This window comes from Solanum stenotomum, chromosome 11, assembly GCF_019186545.1.
Source record: "Solanum stenotomum isolate F172 chromosome 11, ASM1918654v1, whole genome shotgun sequence".
NCBI lineage: Eukaryota > Viridiplantae > Streptophyta > Magnoliopsida > Solanales > Solanaceae > Solanum > Solanum stenotomum.
The window spans coordinates 25,329,005-25,336,096 of NC_064292.1; positions in this window are offsets into that span (position 1 = coordinate 25,329,005).

The following is a 7,092-nucleotide window of genomic DNA, read 5'->3' on the forward strand; positions in this document are numbered from 1 at the left end:
ATGGGTTAAGATAATTGTTGGGTCTTGTTGGCTGATAGTTTAATCATAGTTTAATTGTGATTTCATTTAGTAGTTGTGGATGAATTTGATGAATTTTTAGTTGCAAATACAAGTTTATTTATGTGTTTTTGGCTTGCTCGAGAGAGAGGTCGTAAAACTAAAACTACTAAATTGATGGCCGGTGGGACTGAGTTGACATGAGGTTCAGCTCGAGAGAGTGAATCCTAGTCTCATTCCCACACACTCAACTCGAGAGAGTGAGTGGGTTAAGGCGTAGGCTGGTCTTCATGCGGCAAGTGGGTGTCCGAGAGGAACGCATTTGAAACGGGGTAAGTTGCTCGAGAGAGAGATTATTCCCCTTAAAGTTTAGCTTAGTCACAATTATTCTATGAATGTTCTATCGAAAGTATGGACCCAATAATCTAGCTTAACCCGTATTCCTGTCACATCCCAAGGATCCCCTCTCATTACTTAGAAATCCTTGTTTATTTTGTTGTTTTTACTTACTAGTGACAAAATCCCATTGTTAATTGACACTCTTGTGTCCCCCTTTAATTTACAATATTTTTAATCGTTAATGTCTTTAGCTACGACTAGTTAGAACTAAATTTTATTTTTCTATTAATTATCAAAACCACTCTCTTGGGAACGATCCAAACCCTTGGTTGGGTTACTAAACTATTGTACGATCGTAGACACTTGCATCGGAAGTTGTGTCTTGATTACGCAAACATCAAAATTGCGTCGCTGCTGGGGAGTGGTGTTATTTGGAAATTCTTAGTTAAGTAGAATTTTTGTTTTTAATAGCTGTAGTTTTACTAACTTAATTTTTAGTTTTGTTTTGATTATTAGAGTTTTGAAGCAATGGAGTTGAACATATCGAGCACTACTTTCAAGCTAATGGAGTTGCGGTCATTAGATGGATGATGTTCTAAGATATGATCCTAACTTTTAGGCAATCGGAAGGCAAACACCTTCATGAGGCATGGCTGAGGTTCAAAGCACTTCTGGGTCAATGCCTTACTCACAGAATCCCAGAAAAAGTCAGTTTGGAATCTTTCGACCAAAGTCCGAGTCTAGGAAACAAAATGATGGCTGATCAAATTACCTCGGGTAGTCTAGTACGACAACCCTATGTGGAAGCAGCCAAATTGCTAGACAACTTAATTAAGCCAGATCAAGAAATGAAAAGGAGTGATTTCAACTTAGTGATCCTGCAAACTCAGGTAGATGAGCTGACAAAAAAAATTGAGGATCTTGAAGTCCAGTGCAACAAGAAAGAGAGCTACGTTCATCCTCATGAACGAAGGAGAATTAAGAACAAGGAGGATGGACAGAACAAAGATATGCTCACACTTCTACTCTAGAAATCCAGTGAGCAACATAGGGTACTAGAGGAGATCAGGGAGAATGTATCGTTGTTGAACCAGACGACGACCTCCCATGTTATGCTCATTCCACTACAACATTCTCAAATGGATCAAGTGTTGACTGAACTCTATCCAGATTTTAAAGAAGGATTGCCTGATGAAGTTGAGGCAAATCCCAACAAAGAAGCTTAAATGATGACTTACGGCGTGCCACGACGTTAACTAAGGTGATGTTTGGGATACAACCCCTTTCTTGCTTTACTTTACTTTGACAAAATAATGGTGCGTTGATTGCGCAAATGAAAGTATGAGAAGTGTTTGAAAAAGTGAAGGATGGCGAGCAATAGATCCAGTCAGCGAGTCGCCAAAGGGGTCGGCGAATCCGACCTTATCCGCTGTTTGACTATAGACATCATCAACATTGGTGTCTGTAAAACTCGGTGAGCTTTGGAAATTATTGGCAAATCGCCGACCATGTCGGCGATCACGATGGAAACCACCATTTGGATCCCCAGTAAACCAAAGTGTAACGACTTAGAAAATGATAGGTTGAACCAGAGCCTTAACGTTTGGGTTAGTGTGACTTTAGGTTGATGTCTATGCTGTTTTAGAACCTAGATGGAGCAATGTAGAAGCCTAGGGTGCAAGAAAGGGCCTAGACTACCAAGATAGGGTGGTGGAAACCTTGTTACTTGATTTAGCCTTTTGGTGATGGGTTGCTTGATCGCCTAAACGGTTGGGCGAGTTGCCTTTATGCTCTTATAATCGCCTAAGTGACTGCCCTCTTAACCTTAGTTGTGGAACAATGGGCGAGCTAAGTTGAAGCTCGCCAAGCTGGTTGGCGAATCGCCCATTTCTCCCACTCCATCGCCTAGTTAACTGCCCATTTGTCCAAGATGTTGGACCAAAGGGTGAGCTAAATGGTTTCTCACAAACTTGGTTAGCGTGTTTCCCTTTGGCACCCCTCCATCGCCCAATGACCAGCCCTTTTAGTGAGCTCACTGGAACAATGGGCGAGCCAAGGGTGCACTTAGCGAGTCGCCTAGTGCACTTGGCGAACCCAAGGTTCCAAAGGGCGAGATTAGATGGGCAAGGGGAAGATTTCTAAGTTATAACGTGGAGGGTCAACTTCAAATGACAATATCTCTTAGCTAAAAATTAATTAGTTGGGTCATTACCTGTCCAATTAAAGGTCTCTAAGTCTTCTTTCCAACACCACCCAAGTTTGCCCAATTCCGATATTCGAGTAAAAAGTTATGCCCAAAATAGTGAAGCACTGGCAGGCTGGAAAAATGGGCGAGCCAAGAGCCATTAGGCAAGTCTCCTAGTGCCTTTGGCGAGCCAAGGGGTGCAAAGGGCGAACTTAGACGGGTTTGGTGCAAACTTATAAGTTTAAACTTTGTGGGTCCTTAGTTCCTTTCCAAAGTTGAGTGCACATTATTTTATTCCTTCCCTAGCAACTATAACACCCTTTTTGACTTGAATTCCTTCAATTAAGTCACTTTTCAAGAAATCCCAAATAAAATCAAAAGACCTTCTCCTCTCCAATATTTCTCTCTCTAAACTCAAGGAAGAAGAAGAAGCCATTGGAGCTAGGGTTTGGTGAGTTCAAGGAGGTTCTTCCCCAAATTTCTTAAAGATTCTTAATTGAGGTATGGGAGTTCTTCATTCTTGGTTAGCTATCACCACGAAGACCCTTTAACGATGTTTTCAAATTCCCCAAATCTAGGGTTTTCAGATCTAGTCATGGGTCTTCTTCCAAAACGAATTCAATTTTTTAATTATGATTTATTATGATTGTTTAAGATAATTAATGGTTGGATTAATGGAGTAGTGATGGATTTTGATGACAATCTTCCTTAGACCCATGATTTCCCTTTCTTCCTAAATTGTGAACTAAGGTGTGACTTGATTGATTATGCAAACTTTATAATCGATTCTATTTATGTTTATTATGTTGTTTAATGATGATATCTCTTAGCTAGCAAATAATTCTAGAAGTTAGGGTTTATCTTGATTCTTAGCCTTGAAAGGCAATTTGCTAGAGTTGTATATGTTGATGAATATTGTATATGAACTTGTTGATCCACTTGAAAGGTGGAGGTGTTTAATTGTGATGTACTTGCATGATCTAAGTGTGATTTTACATATATTCTTGATTAACCTAAGATTTTAGGGTTATGTTATGAAAGAGGCAAATTGAGGGTTTAAATGTGACCTTCCTAGAATGATGAATTTCTTCATGTAATGCCTTAGATTAGACCACCTAGACTTGAATTGGTTGAGAGTAATTCTTCTAAACATTAATTGACTTGATCATGATATCGTGTGCATGTTTGTGAATACTTGAAGTATAAAGTTCCAATCATGATGTGATTAATGTATTGATGAGTTATTGGATCATGGTATTGCCTTATCTATTGTACTATTGCTATATGTTTGGGATGAGTTGGTCCATATCCCTTGAAGGGCCTATTGTGAAAGTTGGTGCATGTTGACAAGATTGTGTGTGAACTAATGATTTACTTAGAAGTTGATGGTCCTATGAATATTAGGTATATTGAAGTATTGTTGAAAGGACATTCTTCCCTTACCCTTACACTTAATTGTGAATGAAGTGTCCATTATTATAAAGTTGTTGATGTGTCATTGCCAGAACAATTACATACACACACTCCATGCATAAACATGATTATAATGTATCAATGGTGTTAATTGAAAGTATAGTTCTCATATGCACCTTTACACATTATTATGCATGAAATGTACATGACCATGTTGATACTATTGTATTGATTGAAAGTGCATTATCCTGAGAACGCATGATCTTGGTGTGAAAGTCATTCTCACATACTAATTATGATTCTAAGGTTGAAAGTACATTCTCACCCTTAATGGATCTAAGTGCTATTTTGATGAATTGTATTGGATGAAGGATAAAGTATTCCTTCACACATGTAGATACAATTTAAATACAATTAATGTATAATTTGGGAAATAATGCTTAGCACTGAGTGGATATGGACAATGAGGAAAAGGCCCCTCCGCCAATGCAATATGGTGGGTCATCAAAGTGATACTCATGAGATGGAAGCCCCTCCGCCAATGCAATAGGGTTGGTTTCTAGAAGCAATCTCCCTATCCCATATGTGCCCACATAGGTCGTTACCTAGTGGATCCACCTTATAGCTATACAGTTAGTTCTACCTTAGGCAAGTAGGACACCTTCTTTCGGTGTGGGGTTACACAACACCGGATTCCATGTAGCTCACATGGTCTATGTCGGTTATGGAAAATTTTCTCTAATTAGTAAAGATAATGAATGAGACATGAACTATACTATGACTTCATGATGAGTTTACTTAGTAGGAGTGGGGGTATGGGACTTCACTCCCACATTGCACAAGTAGACTTAGTAGGATGTCATGGGATGGTTCCTTTGCATTATGATGAGATTTGAAGGCATGCATGTATATTGATTGGATGGTTGTTATGAATGACTTTCCTTATAATTTCAGTAATGTACATGACTATTTCCTTATTTGTGAACATTGATTATAATGAGGTCTAAAGATGAAATGCATGACTAAGGTAGCTTCAAAGGAATACTAGCTTCAAAGGAATACTTAGTGGGGTTAGTATTATGGGATGCTAATCACACATTGCACAAGTGTTCTTTAGGGGTTACTAAGTTAATGGCTTTACTATGAAATTAGTATGAATGTGATATTGGCTTGTGTTGTACATTGTAAATGCATGTTAGTTACCATACATTGCACAAGTGTATTTTAGAGGTTGCTTAAGTGATGATTACTTCAAGATGTGATGGTCTTGGCATTTAACCTTGTATTCTTGTATAATTGGAGGGTATGTATTGTGAAGATTGGGATGTGTATTACATTGATGTTGGAGACTATGCTTGTTATTATAATGATATCTCTCATGTTATAATGAAATGTATGTGAGTTTGCTCATTGGTTGTATTCTCCAACTATTTCAAAGTCGATGTTCAAAAATGACATAAAGAATGATTTTGAAATGAAATGTCCCTTTCTCATTGTATTAGAGGGCTCAACCATATGTCCTTTATTGTCTTTCTATTATGTTTTAGACTTTTGTTATAAGGGTCGTGTCCCTAAGTTTGAATCTTCAAGAGTTTATTCCAAGTATAATAGATGGTTTGAGACATAGTGTCATAGATACTCTTTCATTTTATTAAGAGACTTCGATTGTAAAGAAAACTTTTAAATTTCGCATTATTTTCCTATGCTTTAATGTTCATGAATGCTATGAGGCTTGTATGCGACCCCTTCGGGGTCAATTATGCCGTGTTACTTCTAGGGGGTAACCCCGGTCGTACAAACGTGGTATCAGAGCATAAGGTTTATGGGATGGCTTTTATCCTCCTCAACCTCCCAAGTAGCTTCCTCAACAAATTAATTCCTCCATAAGAACTTGACTAGTGCAACATCCTTAGTTCTCAACTTGCAAACCTAACGATCAAGAATCTAAACGGGTATATCCTCATAAGATAGGTTGTCCTTAACACCAATATTCTTAGTAGGTATAATAAGTTAAGGATCACCCATACACTTTGTCAACAAAAAAATGTGAAATACCAGATGGACTGTTGCTAACTTTGTCGGTAGCTCCAACTCATAAGCTACATAGCCAATCTCTTTGATATCTTGTAAGGGCCAATATACCGGGGACTGAGCTTCCCCTTCTTACCAAATCTCATAACACCCTTCATGGGTGAAACCTTCAAGTAAACCCATTCATCCATCTCAAACTCCAAGTCTCTTCTCCTAACATATGTATAGGATTTCTAACGACTTTGCGTTGTTTTCAACCTTCCCTAAATGATCTTCACTTTCTCCATAGCTTGATAAACTGAGTCTGGCCCTAGCAACCTAGCTTCACCAACCTCAAATCATCCAATAGAATATCTACATCTTCTCCCATGATGAGCCTCATAAGGAGACAACTAGATTCTAGAGTGATAATTATTGTTGTAAGCAAACTCTACGAGAGGTAAGTGATGATCCCAATTACCTTCGAAATCAATCGCACAAGCCCTCAACATATCCTCTAAGGTATGAATTGTATGCTCTACTTGACCATCAGTCTAAAAATGCAAAGCGGTACTAAGGTTCACCTTTCAACCCAAACTATTCTGGAAAGACTTCCAAAATTGTGCGGTGAATTATGCACCTTTATCTGAAATGATAGACACTGGAACTCCATGAAGTCGTACTATCTCTTGAACATATAATATGGCATGATCTTTGGCTGAATAAGTAGTTTTTACCGACAAGAAGTCGGCTGATTTAGTAATCCAATCTACAATCACCAAATCGAATCACATTGCATATGAGATCGCAACAACCCAGTAATGAAATCCATATTTATCATCTCCCACTTCCATTCTGGAAGATATATGTTCTAAGCCATACCATCGGGCTTTTGGTGCGCTACCTTGACTTTTTGGCAATTCGGGCACTTAGCAACGAACTTCGGAATACAAATCTTCATACTACTCCACCAATAGACGTCTCTCAAGTCACAGTACATCTTTGTGGAACTGGAATGGATAGAATATCTGGAGCTATGAGCTTCCTCCATAATCCTCTCATGGAGTTCATCCAGTTTTGGTACACATAATCTACCTTCATACCTCAACACACTATCTCCCACGGGTTCAAAAGCCATCACTTTTTTC